General features: G+C 50.9%; 1 protein-coding gene across 4 annotated transcripts in view; it reads right to left on the bottom strand.

Annotated features, from left to right (window-relative positions):
* Positions 1–18,902, bottom strand: part of Ctbp2 (C-terminal binding protein 2) — a 130,572-nt gene that overhangs the window by 78,730 nt on the left and 32,940 nt on the right. For all 4 annotated transcript variants that reach the window (XM_078024523.1, XM_078024534.1, XM_078024528.1 and 1 more), the window contains one exon: positions 8,743–8,846. The gene's annotated coding sequence lies outside the window, so the exon portion shown is untranslated. The remainder of the gene's footprint in view (positions 1–8,742; positions 8,847–18,902) is intronic.

Raw genomic sequence — 18,902 nt, 5'->3', positions numbered from 1 at the left:
CTCTGCTGACAATGCTTGGGCAACTGTGAAGATCTTGGTGCATCAGCAGGAGAGTGGGAAGGAGGCCCGTTATTAGACAGGTAGGGTCCAGTCAAATGCACACACCTGGGTACAGAACAGGTGATTTGGGCACAGCCGCCTGGCACCAGCACTTCACCTTTGCTGGGCTTCCACAGTATTTCCTTCCCAAAGTAGGTGAGAACTGGGATCCAACACAGGACATTGGGGAAAGGCTTCCTGCTTGGTGAAAAGCCATCAGCACCAGGCTGGTAGGAAGTGGGTACATCCCAGTCCCAGAAGGAAAATGGAACCTTCAGAACCACCAAAGGTAGGTGAAGCTGGGGAAGGCAGATGAGAGCTCTCCTTTGTCACATCTACTAACCGCTCATGCTAACACAGACCACGGTGCTGCCCTGATGAAAGGCACCCTTCCTTCCTGCCAGCTTGGGATGGGCCCCATGCAGAGCCTGCGCTGTCAGCATTGATGCTGCAGCCATTCCTCCGTGCACACGGCAAACCAGGGCCTTGCTAAGCCCTTTCCAGTATGTTGAATGGGCACAACTCAGGTTACACACCGTCATTAACCCCATCCTGTGGCACAGAAAGGTTGTTTTCCGAGGTCAGTGGCATCAGAAGCAGCCAGGGTCCAGTGGCAAGAGCATCTCGTGGTCATGCCATCAGGATTCTGCTCTGTCCGCCGTCAAGCCCTGGGCATTATGATGGCCACTGTTCCCATGCGAACACAGAAGGAGCCAAAGCCATGGGGCTACTGATGGGAGCCACTGTCATGAGCAATGCCATGAAGAGGAGCCAAGCCGCTTCCTGGCCACGGCTACCGCAGCATCAATCTGCTCCGTTCCAACAGGAGCACAGAAGTCTTTCCTTTCCGGCCTTGAACAGGCCTTGCAATGCTGCCCTTACGCCTGTGGCAGATCAGAGCACAAATCAATATGGATGCTCCTTCCTGGAGGAAGCTGCAGCCCAGCGTCGTGGTTTAGAGGTCATCTTCTGCTGTAATTAGGGAGCGGCAGCGAGTGGCAATTGAATTATGAGAAGCTGGAGCACTGTATACGCATCCGAGTGAGGGGCTGGGACTATCAGTTACACGCACAGCAGCACCAGCTGCCGGGCCTCTGGAGGCAAGCAGCTGCTGAGCTGGACCCACGGATGGAATTTGAATCACAGGCCACCTAAGCATTGGTGCCAATGGATCTGGGGCTTTGGGACTTGGGGAACCAGTTGGACCTTTGTGCTGTCCTTATGGTCACAGCTTGATGTACCAGTGCAACTGACCGCTCCCTCACCTACATGGCTGGCACAGGCGCGGCAACCCCAGATGATGACCAGGTGCCCTCGCCACACAGGGCTCAGATTCCCCACTCCACCTGCGCGTAGGAGAGCCAGGCACATGCCTTTGCCTTCCCGTGGAGGAAGGCTCCAGAACACGGCTTTGTTATTTCGGAACATGTACACTCCCCTGGACAGGTAGTACCGCGTGCTGGTTTGCCTTCTGTCTGTGGAAAACACTCCAGGCTACCACAGAGCAAGGCAGCCCTCCCGACAGAGGCTGGGATGGGCTCCTGCCTGCACCCAGCCCACTCCACAGCACTGCAGCCCAGATTTACTCCTTCAAAAAATACTCGGGGGCACCTGCACTGTTTAGGTCCCCCAACAGAAAATTATGGAGATCAAAAGTGCAACGGACACAAGTCTGCCTTGGAGGGCTTGCAAAAATCACTCTAGAAGGTTCTACGATACCAGAACTCTACCCCCTAATCCATTCATCTCACCTGAAGCTCAGGAGAACCCAGTCAAACAGAACAAAATCCAGCTATAGGCTCTCATGGGACATGAGGCCACTTTCCTGCACTCAGGGCACATGAGCAAGGACCTGAGCAAGTGAGGCGGGTGAGGGCGCCCAGGCAGAGATCGCAGGATGCACGGAGAGGCCAATCCCGGGGTTCCTGATGCAGCCAGAGACAGAGAGGAAGCCAAGTGTCCAGGAGCACTGGAGTCGAGGTCTCCCAGGACAGAGACCCCCGTCTCTTCTCCGCCCATCTAATCCTGTATTCTGGGAGGCCCATGTTGTGGAAATGAACCGCTTTCAGTCAGCACGGGGCAGGGGCAGGACACCATCACCGTGAGCGAGCCCTTGGCCCAAGCCTCTCCCTGGGAGAGAGGCACCCGTCCCCGGCTCTGGGACCCTGCCTAAGGCCCAGTCCTATAGACCTGCCTCCCAGGTCCCAGAGGAAGCCATCAGCGGGCTGCCAGCTCCAGCTCAATTCTCAAGGAGCTACGGGGTCTGCCCCATGTAGGATGGTTTCCATCGAGTTAAAGGCCCTATGGCTGAATGGAAGAGGGAAGGCAACCACAGGTAGAACAGGTGTCGTTACCAGTGACAGGACCAGATGCCTCACCACCAGTCTCGTTTTCTACAAAACTATGTCGAAAGACAGCAAAACGCAGTTCTGAGAAGTCCAGGCCCTCTCCAAGCAATCCAGCTGGAAGTCCACAGGGACACCGGATTCACCAGCCCAAGAATGGACGAAGGGGAGGGTCCTGTGTGGGAGCCAGTTACCGAGTACATGGATAGAGAAATGGAAATTTAGCACTGTAGTCGGATGCGCTGAACTGCTATTTGTTCACGGGTTATGTTTTTTTATCCTTGCACATTAACATTTTTTCCCTAATGTTCTATCTTTTTGCCATATATAATTAATTTTAACAGCCTCTGCAACTTACCCCACAGGTTGTTTCTGTTTCTTTTAAATAGTGTACCGCTGAGAAATTGATTTGTTTGCGCCGCGTGCCTAAAGAAACCACATTATGAAATATGTATAAATGTCACTGTTTGGGCCGTTTCTCAGGATAAATACAGAAGAACGTCCCACTTTACTCCTTACATGGGAGTCCGCTTGAGGAAGAGGTTCTCGTGGATCACCCATGTTCCCACACACAGAAACCAGTGAATTAGGCAGTATTTTCTTTTAAAACCTGCTATTTATCCTTAACTGGGGGAATTATCTTAATTGCTACATGGAAAGAATGAATTGCAAAAGAGTTCAGTTAACCAAGACTTTATTTGTAACAGCTTGGGGCCAGGTGGGAGTTGCCAAGTTTGCCAAAAATAAATGAAAATCAATCAATAAATAAAGCAAACCTGTTCTATTGGTGTCAGGTGGATGCCAGAGAAGGAGGAAACAGGCAGCAGCACCCATCTTTCTGCACCAGATAAAAACACCAGGCTGGGGACCCACTTTCTACGAGGGCCCTTTCCTAGAATGTTAGTTGGGAAAATATACTCAGGTTTTTGCTCTTCAAGCAATACTGAAATTAGGAGTAGAAATGTCACTGTGACAAATTCTGAAAGTACCTGGGTACTTTCCTATCATGTGGGTTGGTTGAGGCCAAATCCTCTTTCTAGCACTGTCTGGATTACCTTGAGCTTGCAGCAACTCACGAGTTGCTGCAAGCTCAAAGTTACACCCTTTACACTTGAACCTGGGCAAATCCCTGGAATTTCAGTGAGGTGACGGACGCTCCCACCCACCCACACACACCCCCCCACACACACACACACGAAAAACCAACTAGGACTGCCTAAAAACAAGGCCATGCTTAAAACAGAAGATGCTACTGGTCTTCCGCACTCTATGAGCAGTCATAAAACCAGGAATGGTAACACACAACCACTACACAAAAATGCCTGCGGAAAGACAAATCCCTTTCCTCTGCCATTAATCATCACACCCAGGAACTTGACTCCAGCTCCAGCATTTTTTAACAAGAAAGCTCATTTCCCTGCCTCCTCATTTACACACCAACATGTGCACCCTAAACCTCCTCAACTTCAATTTCACCCTAAACACAAAACTCTCTTTCAACACAGTAGGACCCTCACCCTGCTGCACCCATGTATTCCCACTCTCCCCTGCTCCAGCAGGCTCACGCCGAGCCTCAGAGACCCAAGGCCCGTGCTTGGTCACTGACGTGGTCCTCTGGTTGTCCCACAGGACGGGGTCGTGGTTCCTGGGTGCAGTGGGAAGACCAGCGCTGGGGCAGGAGCTCAGAGGGCCTGCTGTGCAGGGAGCCCTAGCCACAGCCACAACGTCAGGGGCAGAAGCAGTCTACAGTCGTCCCCACTTTGTATGACCGACACTATTCTCCAAGCTTGGGGTGGCGACCAATGCCAGACACTCGAGAAAGAAACTTCCAAGCACATCTAGACCAGGGAAGTTGGTCCTTGATATTGTTGACATAGCAAGTCACATCACCTCAGTGTTTCTGTAGGCTCCCACCAGGCAGGGGAGCAGGAGGAACCAGGGTTTGGGGGTACACAGGCAACACCTGAATCCCAGGTGTACAGGAAGGTCCCAGGTACTGAGAGGAGGATCTGAGCACCTAGCTCCTCTCACAGGAAATGGGGATCTTAGCCCAGGTGCCAAAGACCTGGGGAGGATGGGCCACACACCCACACTTTCCGGCATGGCATCCAAATCGGGTGCTTGACAGTGATGTGCACGAAGTCCCCCAAGGAGCCAGAGGCCAGCGGGCTTGCCACCCTTCCTGAAGCACTGCTCAGAGCCACCTGTCGCAAGGAGGGCCCTAGCAGGGAACCTCAGAAAGCACAGGTAGGCTTCGGCTGCAAGGGTGACAGTGAAAATTGAGACCTTCTGTTTCACTCTGCTCCTCCTGACTTTGGTTGGAACCAGCAGCCGGGGTGGGTGGGTGTCCTCTATAAACGGAGCAGAAGATCAAGCCCACCGGGAGCAGCCAGGGCTGATCCACCAGACCTGGAGAATAAAGGGGGGTTGGACTGACGGTGGCTCTAGTGTACTCAGGAAGCAATGCTAGGACTCAGAGTCTCAGGAGGAAGGCAGGCTGCAGCCACACCTTCCATGTATGAGGGGGCTGAGAATGGCAACGGAGTGCTCAGACTGAGGCACAACCCACATCCTGCAGGCCTAGGAGTAAAATCCATCCAAACAAGACCCAGAATTTCAAAGGGACCCTTTGCTCCTCAGAGAGGGCAGGCCAGGGTGGCCAGGGCTCTGCAGCATGGCTGCGGGCTCTGCCTCAGCCTGCTGACTGCTTCTCATCTTGACAGTCTCCAGAGGTGAAAGGCCCCAGGACCATCCTCGGACCTATGATTTCCAACATAGGCACTTGTGCCTCTGGCCTAAACATTGGAGCAGGATCACTCACCCCCAGGTGGACATACTGGCTGACATTGAGAAGGCCCTGGGAGGCTGCAACACTGGGACCATAGTGCCCATGGCCAGACACCACACGGCTGCACAGTCCACGCCACCAGGTCCTGAGGTTTAGGTACTGTGTCTGGAATGAGAGAGTGTTGTACTTTGCCTTCCATTTTATCATGTCTGTTCTGCCAGAAACGGGTCAGAGATCCTGACTAGGGAGAAGACCTTGGCTGGCACTGCAGAGCTCCCGCTTCAGACGGTCAGTACAGCCTGGGTCCCTGACAAGGCAGGGCAAGGTCTCCCACCACCACACCCCGAGTGACCCTCAGATTGCCACCTCCAGGGTCCTTGTTAGGCAGGTCAAGCTTCCACATCATTATTGCAATCTCTCAGAGCCCTCAGTGTGCACAGGCCGCCAGACGCACCGTCACGTTGTGCGTTTGCGAAACCACAGCCAGCATCAGCCCACCATCACTTGACATAAAGGCAAAGGGCTGTGACTTGCCTTCACTCACTCACAGAGGTTCAGCCAAAGGGGCTTCTTTTTCTGACACTCGAGTTAAAATTACAAGATAACTAGATGGCTGCACAGAGCACAGCTTAATGACAACAGCATAAGAGAAACCACAACACAGGCGAAGTGATGAGAAAGTTAACTCCCGTTCCCCAGTAGCCAGCAAGCTACAGGGCACACTGGGTCTTCACTGCACCACCGACTGCAGAGAGAACAGCAGTTAAAGAGGACACAATGTGACAGGTCTGCATCCAGCACGTTGCCCTTCATTATAAATCACAAGATGAGCCTTCCTTGGGACGAGAAAGCTGACCTGCTTGATGAAAGTTTTCATAAAAGGCCACAAACCAAAATATGAAGCCTGGTACAACAGAAATCTAATGCTATTAAATTAGGACATGCTCAAAACTACCAAGAATGACAAAAATGACATAAAAATGGTTCTAGTGCCTCGCATGTTTGCCATTCTGAATTCCTGACTTTGATGGAGTTGTGCATGTTTTCATCGGCCTCCTTCTGGGTCTCCATCAGGGATCTCAACAAAGGAGTTGAAATTGTCATGTGGTCCTTTAGGAGACAATTTGGCAGCCGAGGTGTTGCTGTACTTCGACTATAGGTAGGTGGAGGGAGTGGCTGCCCGCAGAGCGGGGTACATCCTACTGGGCATGATGCCATGGTGTAGAGCACACTCAGGCTTCCTGGAGACGTGAGAACATCATTCTGAGGGGTTTGCAAGTGCAGTCAGGGGAGAAGGTCAACCCTGGTGCGGGGGGCAGCAAGGCAACCTGTGTGCAGACTTTGGAGATCACAAGGCACCATCTCAGCACAGTGGCCAAGCTCCAATGAGGGCCAGCTCCATGACTGCTTGTCCAAAGGGCCATCCAAAACTCAGTCAGGTCAGGCATCCCTGGAATCCCAGCAAGTTGGGAGGCTGAGGCAGGAGGATCAGCAAGTTCAAGGCAGCCTGGGCAACTTAGGAAGATGCAGTCTCAAAACAAAAAGGGCTGGGGTGTATATCAGCAGAGAGTGCTTGCCCAGCTTGGGCAAGGCCGTGGATTCCATCCCCAACATGGGGGGGTGGGGATAGCAACAACAAAAAGCTTATTCAGAAGTATGCCAGAACCCAGGTTGCTTGTAAGCACTGCACAGGCTGTGTCGAGGCACACTCGGGCTCAAGAAGCATGTGCTAACGAATGTTGGGACCCCGTTCTGATACTGGGTGCATTGGTAGAATAATTCTTTTCCTCCGAGATGGGGACCAGTGCCAAGCAGGGTCGTGAAGTGGCTCCAACTTGAGTCAAATGAGGATGCCATCACTCACACATGTATTTTAAAAGTACATTTTGTCCTTTTCTGCATCCTTATCTTTAGGCGAAATGGGTTCACAGCCCCAGCCCGAGTACCCATGGACTCCAGGAAGTTCCTCGGCAGTGCTGGCTCTCCAGGGGGGCACACCCGGGTGATCGCAGGCAGGAGTCAGCCACTGCCGGTGCTGGCCCACGGCCTGGTCCCCTCAGCAGACCTGCCCGCCACACCTCCAGCCCCAGCACTGGGCACAGGAATTCAGGCACGCCAACCCAGAGGATTGTGCCTCTCTCTGCCTGGAAATGCCGGGAAGGTGCTACGAGGGATAACGCGAGCCAGAGGAAAAGGCACACGTTGGCCTTGAACGGCAAACTGGATGGCGACACCATCCCTGGAGAGGCCCAACAACCCTTCGTTGTTCTAAGATGCCTAAGGGCTCCCTCTGGAAAGTACCTGGACGTGAGGGCCACCTCTGCTGTGATGGCTTTTGCCCTGCAAACCTCGTCTAAGCATTCCTGGGGAAGGACTCGAGTCTCCAGGTCAAATTAAATCCTGGGGACCATCTTGGCCCACCTACTCAACTGACAAAGAAAGGTTCCATCACATGACCAGAGGAGGCCAGGCTACCTGCTCAAGGTCATCGTCCTGCTGGCCCATCTGTAGGCGTAGGTTGGGGGCAGTGGCCTTGCCCTCCACCCGTCTCTACCACTTGACAATGAGGAAGACAGCTGGCAAGACCTTCCCAGTCCCGACCCACTGTCTGCTGTGCTCAACCCGACAGCTCAGCCCCCCAGCGGCTCATCCCACCACACGGGACTTCAAGTTGCTAACGGCCTCCACCAACTCAGGAGGCCAGACCCTCCTCCTGGCCAGCTCCAGCGTTCTCCTGTTGGACACCAAGTAAACTGGCTTAGACTTTTCTTGCTTTTGAATGACACTGTTCATTCAAGGATAGAAGAGGGCTTTTTAAAAAGGTAGGAGAAGGGGAGAAAAAAAAAGATGTTGCCACTTGGAGATCTTGAGTAAGACCCACATCTTGTGTGAATGGTTGAAGGCATGTTAAAACTAAACGCCAAACCCCAAAGCTTGCAGCAGGCGCAGTCTGATCTGTTATTAATCAATATTCTCTCTACCACACTCCAAAAGAGTGTGGGCAGAATTGAATGCTCTCTCTTGCCTATACCCAAATTCCCAATCAACTCCCCCAGAAAAAACATCCTGTGTTAAGACAGCCCAGAGGTTAGCAAGTCTGAACATCTAAGCTGATCCGCGAGTTGCCCTCACCAGCAAGCTGCTTTCTTTATAAAATGTCCATTTAACTGTTTTACAAGGGGCTGGGGTGGCATGAAACCATCTCCCTAATTCATTTTTACTCTTTTTAATTAATACATCAAGAAGTCCTACCACTATTTCCACCCTGACTTGAGTTCCCTTGTAGTATAATTTCCGTTGACTTATCTCTATAGCAGCAGCAGCAGCAGCAGCAATCACTTTACGCTGAACTGTACTGCTTCAGAGTTAATTACATGTATTTTGCTTTTGATAAATGAAAATACCAGATGCAATTAATTGAAAGACAATCAATACGATCCTGCTATTAGACATCCCGGTGATACATCCAGAGGCTGCCGCGATCCATAGTCATCAACTAATTGAAAACACGTTCCAAAGGGGGTGTTAGAAAACTGAACTTTTACCTGGAGATGTTTTACAATAACTCACCAATATAAATCTGTCTGCAAATTCTACAGTTCACGCGACGGGCTGTCCGTCTTCTTAAGGGGATACAGCTTCATTGGCTCAAAACCATTTAAGGTGGTGAAACCCTGAAAGCAAAATGAATCAAATCAGTGAGGCTGAAGCAAGGGTGTTGTTTACATCTTAGCCAGCCTTTAATTGCATCTTCCAATGCTTTCGACTCTACGCTACCGAGGTTATTAAATGGTTTCATTAAAAATACTATTTGTCTTGCTGCAGTCGCACACCAGATCAAATCAACCAGTAGAGCCCCAGAAAAAATGGACTCTTTCCGTCTACTGTGACATGAAGCCAGGAGGGCAAGACCAGAAGGCCAGGTTGTGTCATCGCCAGGAAAATGTCATTTAGCTTTCTTTACATCTCCAAGTGGCAAGCCAAGGGACCAAACAATCAATACCTTCAAGCAAAAAGTATTACCAACTGTTTTGAGAAATGCAGAATTATGGAGCACAATTCATAAGCCCATGGTTTCTCAGTGCTATTAGCATAAATGCTGACAACCGTTAATCTACTGTAAGTCTGATGAACGGTTGCAGTTGTCCATTAATAGAAGGTCATTTTAACTTACTACTGGAATTGATTACTCAGTTAAGAATTCAATCCTAATGTTCAATAAAATCGCACTTTCTTAGCAAATGCAGTATGAAGTGAGGTGACGCACTAAACGGCACTCACATTTATTTCACTGTACGGGAGGAGAGAGGAAATAGATGGTACCATTCATGTCATCTGAACCACTTCCTACACACACAGAGCTGCAGGAGGAGAGAGTCCCTCCTGGGGTTGACAGAAAAGGCAAAGGTCCGGGCAGCGGTGTGGCCGGGGGCTCTTCTACGGCCTTGCAATGCAGAAAGAACTTTTCAGCATGGGTATTGCTATTCAACAGGAGGGTCCACACAGCAAGGTGACCCTTCTCCAGCCTCAGGAGAAAGGACAAGACTGTCACAGCCAGCCCTAGCCATGCCCCACCCCAACTTCCTTACAACCAAGACACACAAAACGCCATATATCACCATGACCAGCTCTAGCTACACTCCAACTTTCCAATCATTCACATCTCAGGGAGCTATGGATTCCTAATAGTTCTCATGTAAAACTGAGGCTGAGCCCCAAGACCCAATCCTGTTAAAAAAAAAAAAATACAGGAAGTCACAAAGAAGGACCACAGGACCTCCCAGGTCCTCCACCCACTTCAAAAGAAACCCAGGATCCCGTGTTCACCTCACTACTTCACTTTAGGAGTGGGGCTTTGGAGGGAGACCGCCAGCTCCACTCCACAAGAAAGCCCAGGGCAGGAAGGCCTCCAAGGAACCATCCCTCGGAGGCTCGAAGCCCTGGTGTAAAATGGGGACCGTCTGCATAAACCCCAAGTCCTCCCACATACTTTACCCCATCTCTGTCAATCCATGCCACACGAATAGCGGTTACCTTGTACTTCTTAAAAGCTGTACAATTTCTTATTATTGTGCTGCGTTTTATATTGGGAGGTTCCCCCCAACAACCATTTTCAATCTGAGATGGGTTAAATCCACGAACGCTGACTTTGTAGACATGGAGGGTTAGTTGTACTTGGGCAAAGGGTGACCTCTATCCCCAAAGTTATCACCCAAGATTAAGAAAGACCTCATGGTCCTAGGCACTGCACATGGCATTAGAACCCCCAAATCTACAATTTAAAGAAAGTAAGGACAAAGCAGACATCCCAGCCTTTTAACATGAGAAGAAGGGAGGGACTAGCACAGACTTTCAGTAGTCCCCAAACCTATTGACACAATCACCAAGAGCCAAGGAGCCATCTCCCGTTAGAAACAAAAACAACTGATACTGGAAATTAAAGCCAGGGCCTTGTGCATGCTAGGCAAGCTTTATCACTGAGCTACATTCCCTTTTTATTTTTTTGTTCTTGCTAAGTTGCCTGGGCTGGTTTCGAACTTGCTATCCTCCCATCTCAGCCACCAGAGTGACCAGGATTACAGGTGTGCACCCCCATGCCCAAGGAACCAGGTGAGGGAGCTTCTCTGGAGAACTTCTATCCACACTCCCAAGCGCTTCTCAAAGGTATCTTCTGTTACCGCTTTCCTTCCAGGCTGCTATACACCCTGCCCATCTCCAAGTCTCTAAATGTTAAAACACCTTGATCACATTTTATTCATCTCTGGAACACAAGAGGAAATCAAAGATTTAGTTAATTGTGTAACAGAATTTATATTCCCTGCTAAGTACTACTTGTCCTAATTGGCGAGGGACTCTTTCTTTTTCCAGAGTTTTGCACAAGAGACAAAAATGTTCACTGATGCACAAACATATGAAATCAGTTGTCAAAAATGTAAGGAAGTTGTCCCTTTTGGAAAGGAGGAAAAGAAATTGGGGGAAGATTTAGTGATTTTGTAAATTACTTCTTGATTTTAAACAAAGGTCTGAGGACAAACAAAATAACATGGTAACATCTACCTAATCTTGGTGTTGGGCACAGGCTCTTACTTGAGATCTCCACAGTGAAGATAATTACACAGGAAGCACAGCTGTACCTGGAGAAGGCTTCCAGAGAGGTGGCATGCCACAGAACTTCAAACTGGGGGATTCGGGGAAGCCTGTGGACTGCCAAGTGAACAGTGACGGCTTATTTAGTGGGTTAGGAACATGAAAAGACTTGGAAGACTGTCAGAATCTTTAAAGCAAGTGCCCATTGTTACTTGAAGGTCGAAAGAAGTACTTAAAAAGACTGCAGCTACAGAAAAGCTAAAAATTCAAAAATACTTGTTTCGGCAGATACTTGCTGACAGTGCAGCGTGGAGGTGTACCCCGAGGACTTGCCAGGGGAAATTTTCTTGGCAGGATTTCTCTAAGAACTTCCAGGAGGATACAACCAGATGCAGAAATGACTTAGCTGATTAAGATCACTACTGTTCCCAATGCAGCGGCTGTAGGAGCCCCAGGAGCAGGGCATCTGAATGCCAGTCGGCATAGCCACCACATCTAGATTAACTGGGCTGCTTCTGGCAGAGAGGTTCTGCTTTTGGCTTATGCCACCCACCTGGGGGATCTACTAAACATTCCTTGGCCTGATGTGCACCTCACACCCAGGGAGGGCAGAGGTGCTGGCGGGCACAGGCATCCTGGGAGAGGAAGGAGACCAGGGAAGGAGTTGGAGCCAGCAGAGCTGCTGGGTTTCTAACTTGTTCTTTTACAAAGTCAGGTATAAGAAAAACTGCATTCTAGGTGGAGATAGAATAAATATTCTTTTCTGAAACTCAGTGAAATTAGCACCTTGGGAAACCTGCAAGAGCTCGTGAGGAGCCTAAGCAGATCTTGAAAAGGGACTGAAAAGCTCTGCCTGCTCATTCCACAAGGGCAGGTCCTGTCCATGAACTTAGGCCATCCTTCGGAATGGCTTCTGGGCTCTGCACGGCACTGGAGGGCAGCCACTCACCACCCAGCCATAGACAGTGGAGAGGGCATGCAGGCGGCTCGGCCCACCCGGCATGAGCACTGTTCAGAGTGCCCACCTACCTGCACCTAGTCGGCACGGGGGATTTCTGGAGCTACTTCTCCCAACAAAGGCTTGGGTGGGCTGGCTCTTCTCAGCATGCGGGGCTTTCCTGAAACCTACTTGGGTTCTTTGTCCAGACTGAGTTGCTGAGGCTTTCCAATACCCATCTACAGTCCCCGAGGCTGAGTCACACTGGCCAGTGAGCAGAGCAGAGCTCAGCTTGGGCAGTCATCGGGAGGAAGGTCTTTAAGAGGCAATGTGGACAGAAGGAGGTGGCCCATTTGACCTGCTCATGGCTTCCCCGAGACCCTCACAGATCCAAGGGCCCAGACATCTTTTACTACTTGAACCAGACAGGAGTTCACAAAGTCATCCCTTAAGCAGTACAAAGTTACCACAGGAGCCTTGGAAGGGGCTCGGGGAAGAACACTGCATGCGAGGCAGGGTGGCATTCCGGTTTGGTTGGCGCACGGGGAGAACCAAGAAACTGACCCTGTCCAGTGCAGGGCAAACTGTCTGCCACATGGCACCATAGACTGACCACGGCCACTCCTATAACTCGATGCCACTATGGCCCCATGGTCAATAAGCCATGTCGATGAACTTGGAAACAGTTATCCTTTCTTGGGGGCGGGGGTCCTGAAAGCCAATTGTGTCCACAACCCTCTGCAGCCATCCACCTTGGTCAAGTCGACACTCATCATGCCCCACGTCCCACCGATTAGGATTCCAGAAGGAAAATGTCCTCCAGGCAGAAACTTTACCTACACAAGCTCTTTGAGAAGTGCTTATGGAAACCTAGAGAGATTAAATGTACTCAGCTGGTTTTAGGTGAAGACTGGAAAGGCCCAACAGCCAGAATCTGAGAGCTCTGGTCTTGAGCAAGGGACAGCCATGGAGCGCTGGAAGGCGTGACTTGGGACTCTGCCATGTTCTTAAGGAAAATAAAATAGGATAGCGCCTGGGTGTTGTCTCAGAGGCAGCCAATTAACCCTGCTCTGCTAGGTCTTTCGGCTGTTGACTTGTGGACGCCACAGAGCCCAGGGCTGCCAGGCAGGCCAAGGCCAGGTGAGGGGAGAAGCTGCCTGGTGGCCGTAGCTGGGCCTCAACCCGCTGGAGCGCCCTATGCCGAGGCTCCAGGAGGGAGAAACAAATGAGGGCGTGGGAACAGCAGATGGGAGGGCTTGGCAGCACCAGAGAGGAACGCGGAGCGCAAATTGATAAATGGGTACTGCCGATCAGGGCTGGCGCTGGCCAAGTTTTGAAAGGGGAAAAAAAAAGGATAGATCCATGAGCAGCAGCCCACACAATGACGTCACTCCGTGAACTCAAGCTGTGTTCCCACACCCCAACTGCCCAGCTGGCGGGAAAGCAAGAGCAGCTGCTGCGGCTGCGTGCGCTGACGGCGGCTCCCAGAGGCCTGGCCAGGCCCCAGGTCGGCCCGTAAGTGGGGGTGCCACGGGCCTATTCACAGTGGCACCTCAGCAGACCAGAGTGGCGAGGGGTGCCTGCCTACCAGAGGGACAGGCCTCCATCAACTGGCCCAGCACAAGAAAGCTTCTACCAAACTTACCAGGCTGGGGGTCCACCCCTATCCCACAGAGACCCAAAGGGGCATCGTCTCTGGCCTTTTACATCTCCAAACAGTAACCCAACCAGACAGCCACCAGGCGAGGCGCCCACACCTGTGACACGGCTGGGAACTATCTCAGAAGAAACGGAGGGCAGAGATGAGGCCAGGAGTCTACGAGAAGTCGGTGACTACTAACGAACTGGGCCGTCCTACAGGAGGTGTTCCTCCCGCCAGGCCCCCAGGACACCAGTCTAAGGGGTGGGGTGGGGTGGGGTGGGGTGGGGGCAAGGAGCAAGAGACAGTCAGCAACACACTAACCAGCACAAGGCGAGATGGAACCTCTGTGCCCACAAGCTTGACCCAAGAGGGGACCATCCAATAGCGGGACACTTGCTGATCTGCAGGCTCTGGAGACAGTCTACAAGGCAGACCCCTCAGGCTAGCGGGAAGGGCACTGGACATCTCGCAGTGGGCAACATCTCTGGAAAGTTTAGCCCCTGTTCCACTGACCCCCAACAACAGGGGAGGAGATAATCCTCCTCTGATAAACTAGTGCTCCTCAGGATACCATGTTCTACATCATACATTTTGATCTTGAAATCATGCGATTAAAAAATTTACAGACACGGGAAAAAATAACTATAGGTCAAATGGAAAACGAAATACAAAACATATCCAAATCTTATATTTAGAAATATTCTTCAGTGAATTTCACTTTCTAATATATACATATATGCATAAGAGGCAGAAAATATACCCAAAGTGTTGTTTCTCCATGCTAAGATTGAAGAGAATTTTTAAAATATATAATATAAAAATAATTTAATTTAGTTTTTCCCCCCACCATACTCTCCTATATTTCTCCACGTTTTACAAAGAGCATAATTTCCTTCAATCTGGAAAAGGCTGTGGGCTACTAGGTCAGGAAGCAGGACAACGCTGAAAGCACTGCCCAGGTTGCCCCTGCAGGCTCCCAGCCGGGGTGCAGCCCCACCAGGTCGCAGGTGGCACAGCTGCACTCCCCACCAGGTAGGTTTCCAAAGCAGTGTTCTTCCATCCTCCTGCCAGGTTCAAGGTCCAAGTTCACCCTACAAACTACACATGGATGCTGCTTTTAAGACTTTCAAGGCAGAAGGCAGAATCCCAGTGGCCAAGCAACCTGAGAGAGAACGGTGGCTGACAGGCACTGTGGGAAGCCCTCCAGCCAGCGGGTGGCTATAGGGCCCAGCAGGTCTCAGGGGCTTTGGAAAGGCGGACCTCTCAGCGGGCTCTAGCCAAGCCCCCCCACACACCGGGTTGATTGAACTGCAGCAGAATGAACAGGAAGAAGCACTAAGAAAAGCAGGAAAGCTCAGGAATCAACTCCAAAATCCCTCAACAAGAGGGATCAACAGGCCACATGGGAGATACTGACCAGGAACACACAGATGGGTAAAATGAGTGCAGCCAGGTACTGGGCTCTGGTCACCTTACCATAGCCCTTCACATGGCACCAAAGGCCAGGTTGCCTGTCCTATCGACCATTTCAGGTGTTCACCTCCTTGACAGCAGAGACAGAATCTGAATTTTACTCAGAGACCAAGCAGCAGTCAAGAACACTGGGGTCCCAGATGCAGGGACCTGAAATCCCAGTGACCGAGGCAGGAGGATTGCAAGTTCAAGGCCATTAGCAATTTGGTGAGACCCTCTTTCAAAATACAAAATAAAAAGGACTCCTGGAGATATAGCCCAGTAGTAAAGTACCCCCGAGTTCAATTCCTAGGACATTTTTAAAAAATGAACTTGGGCTGTGCATGGTCAACATTATTGGCCTGAGTCCAGGATGTAGTTGTGTGGTTATCCTTGCCTCTGGTTCCCTGGTGGGAATGGGATGCCATAATGCTGTGAAGTGCTCAGCCTAAAACCAGCACACCAGAAGCCCCAAAACATTAGCCCTCTCATTTAACAGAGGCTTTCCTAACATGGCTACATGGACCGAAGAATCCAGAGCCCCGGAAAGAAAGGCTGAAAGAAATTCACCCTATTTTATTTCCAAGTAAATTAAAGCTTGAATTGAAAATGAAGACCATCGCTGTCCTCGAAGGCAGCAGCCTCAGAGATTGTCCTTATTAAGAGTCCATTCCCAAACCAAGTACACCAGAGGCCAGCATACAAAGAAATTCTGTAAACATCGACTCCAATGACACCCCCAAGGACCTAACTGAATGTTATTTCCTCTGGAAGCAACAAAACGAGTCACAGTGCCAGAGAAGTGCTATGAGACCCGGGAATGGGCTCCAGGTCACCAGCCAGGCACGGCAAGGGCAATCCCCCTCGACTCAGTCTTTTCCGTTCCCCACCAACACCCTGTCTGTCGGCAACACTTCAGTGGACCAACTGCAGATGGCAACCAGAGCAGGACGGCCTCCCCCACGTGAGGGTCCCAGATACAGATGCTGCCGTCTCTCACCCAGAGATCTGGGGCAGGGAGAGAGGTCAAATGCCCAACTGTCCCATTACCCACCTCGCCAAGTGAGCCCATCTCAGGTACCAAATGGGCTTTCCTGTTCTGTCACCTAACATCCCCCAAAAGGGCACCATGCCCAGAAGCAGGGCTGGCTTAGCAGTCTCCCTTTAGGCAAACAGCAACTAGCAAACAGCAAAAACCAAAACCTGCAGAGCCCCTCCAGCATAGGGAACCTGGGAACACTGGGAACACCGTCCACTGATTCGAGCACACAGGAACTCACCCTGGGAGCGACTGAGCCCGACCCAGCCTGCACACACAGCCATTACTCAGTTACATTTCAAGGACAGACACCCTTTAGCTCGGATGTTCATGAGGCCCATAATTCAGAGATGCTGTCCTCACTCATTGGACGAACATGTAAATACACATGGACTTTCAAAGCCCAGTGCAGGGGAGCCTTCTGGAGGAACACAGGCGGCTGACGCATAGCTGTGAAGGAGATTCCAGAGATCCACTCTTACTCCAGCAGCCACAGCCACGCAGGGGAGAGGGCTTCTGCCTGAAGAGCCATGGTGACACAGCCTCTGATGGCTTAGCACACGTGCCTCCACAAATATTTGTGGAGCATGACCACCAATTAACAAAGCGGACTTGATTATAAATTCATCCAAAATTGGGTTTCTTCACATATTTCAGCCAACGTGTAAAAGCACTCAGAGGAACAAAACAAGCTAAAGGTGCTCTTTGCTGGTCCCTAAACCAGACAGCCCATCCTGATGCAAAGCTGCCCTGGGCATCACCCCATGGACCCCAAGCAAGCAAGGGCCCTGGAACATTCAGTCTCCATGATGGATTTCCAGCTGCCCAGAGATCCGGTGTGAGGCCGAGTCACAAACCTGCAGGGTGGGACACTCCTCATCAGCATAGACACAAACCAGGGACACGTGCAACCTGAATGAGTCTCCAAGGGAACGAAGCTAGACAAAGCTGATCTTCAGAGGCTACGTGCTATGTGATTCCATTTGTGTAGCATTCTTTTATGACAAAAATTAAGAGCTGGAAAACAGATTAGGAGTTGCCAGGTTCAGCACTGGGAAGGGGAAAGATAATCCAACTCCCGAACTTTGAACGAGTGGGTCAGTTTCAGGTATAACGAGCCTTGTGCCAGTCTAGGACTGTCCTAGTCACCTGAAGGGGGTGCAGTTACAAAAGGCTAACTGGGGACTCTTGGGGTGAATGCATACAGGAACTTACACGTGTGACAATATTGTGCAGAACTAAAGATACACCCAAGTGCATACTTGTAACACCAGGGAAATAGTATTTGAGGGTAGGAACAGTGTCAATTTCCAGGCTGTTACAGTTACACAATGTTTCTTTCCACTGAGGAGCTTCAGGAGCTGGGTGAGGGATCCGGGTTTACTTCAAAATAAGAACTTTAAAGAAGTAACAAGGAAGTTGGTGCTGTTTTTTGGTTATTTGTGTAGTTTGGCTTGTGCTGACAAGTAGGGCACCTCCTTCCTTGTGGCCACCAGGAGCTGGCCTTGTTGATGCTGCTAAGGCACCGGGCTGGGACAGGTGTCTTAACTCCCGGGGCCCTGAAGAGCTCCCAACTCCTGAGCCCTGACCTTCTCTTGCTGACGCGGGCCAAGACGCCTGCCTGCTACTTCAGTTCTTTCCTGGGAACAGGCACAAATGCCCAGCTTGCTCTCTCCCAGCAGCTACCAGCCACCCAGGGCCACACCCGACAGATGGCGCCTTCCCTGGCAGAGCAGCCTGGGGAGGAGGAGAGAAAACCAGCCCAGGGCGTCTCCGTGCTGGGCAGGTGGGCCACTCTGGACCTCTGATCCCGCCTAGCTGAACTGAAACCTCAGGCAGCAGGCTGGAACAGGCCAGGACCATCCGGCTGACACACACAGTTGTGCGCGGGGCTGGCCAGCTTCCAACAACCAGCTCGTTCAAAGAAAGTTCTAGAGCTGGGGCGTCCCAGCAGATGACCAGGATCAGGAGAGCTGCCTGCCATAGCTCTGCCCCTGCTCTTGCAGCAGCCTGGGGACCTGGCTGGTGCCTGTGGACTCCACATCAGCCTTTTGTACCAGGGGAAAGGTCCGCCGTGGGGCTGGTGCCCAGTCTGTCCTCCCAGAGCCTCTGGGGCCTCCCTTTTAAGGAGAGCTGGCTTTCTCTGCCCAGGCTCCCAGTCACTCCCTGCTGATTCAAAGAATCCAAAGGAAGAAAATTACAGGAGTGCCTTCCCTATTTCTGTCTTTATTGTCTTCAGGGTTACACTTTTTCCAGTTCCCTCGACAGGAGTTTCTCCTCACTAACTCCCAGCAACAGCAATGAAAACACCCCCATCCCCCATTCAAATGCACACCGACAGGCACACGGGTGGACAAAAACCTTTTCAATAATACTCTTTTCCAGATTCAATAAACCCTTAAATGGCCATTTACTCAAAGATCTCAAACCGCTTTCAAATCAGCACAGCTTAGCTTCAAAGCTCTTGAGAAAAAAAAATAACCAGTGAATCTCCTCCACACGAATAAAAATTACATTCTACATAAATTAAATATATAATTTGATTAAACATGTTTATGTCTTTGTGATGACAT

This window comes from Ictidomys tridecemlineatus, chromosome 1 (genome assembly GCF_052094955.1).
Source record: "Ictidomys tridecemlineatus isolate mIctTri1 chromosome 1, mIctTri1.hap1, whole genome shotgun sequence".
NCBI lineage: Eukaryota > Metazoa > Chordata > Mammalia > Rodentia > Sciuridae > Ictidomys > Ictidomys tridecemlineatus.
Note: the sequence above shows the minus strand (reverse complement) of the source record. Positions and strands in the feature narration are given on the sequence as shown.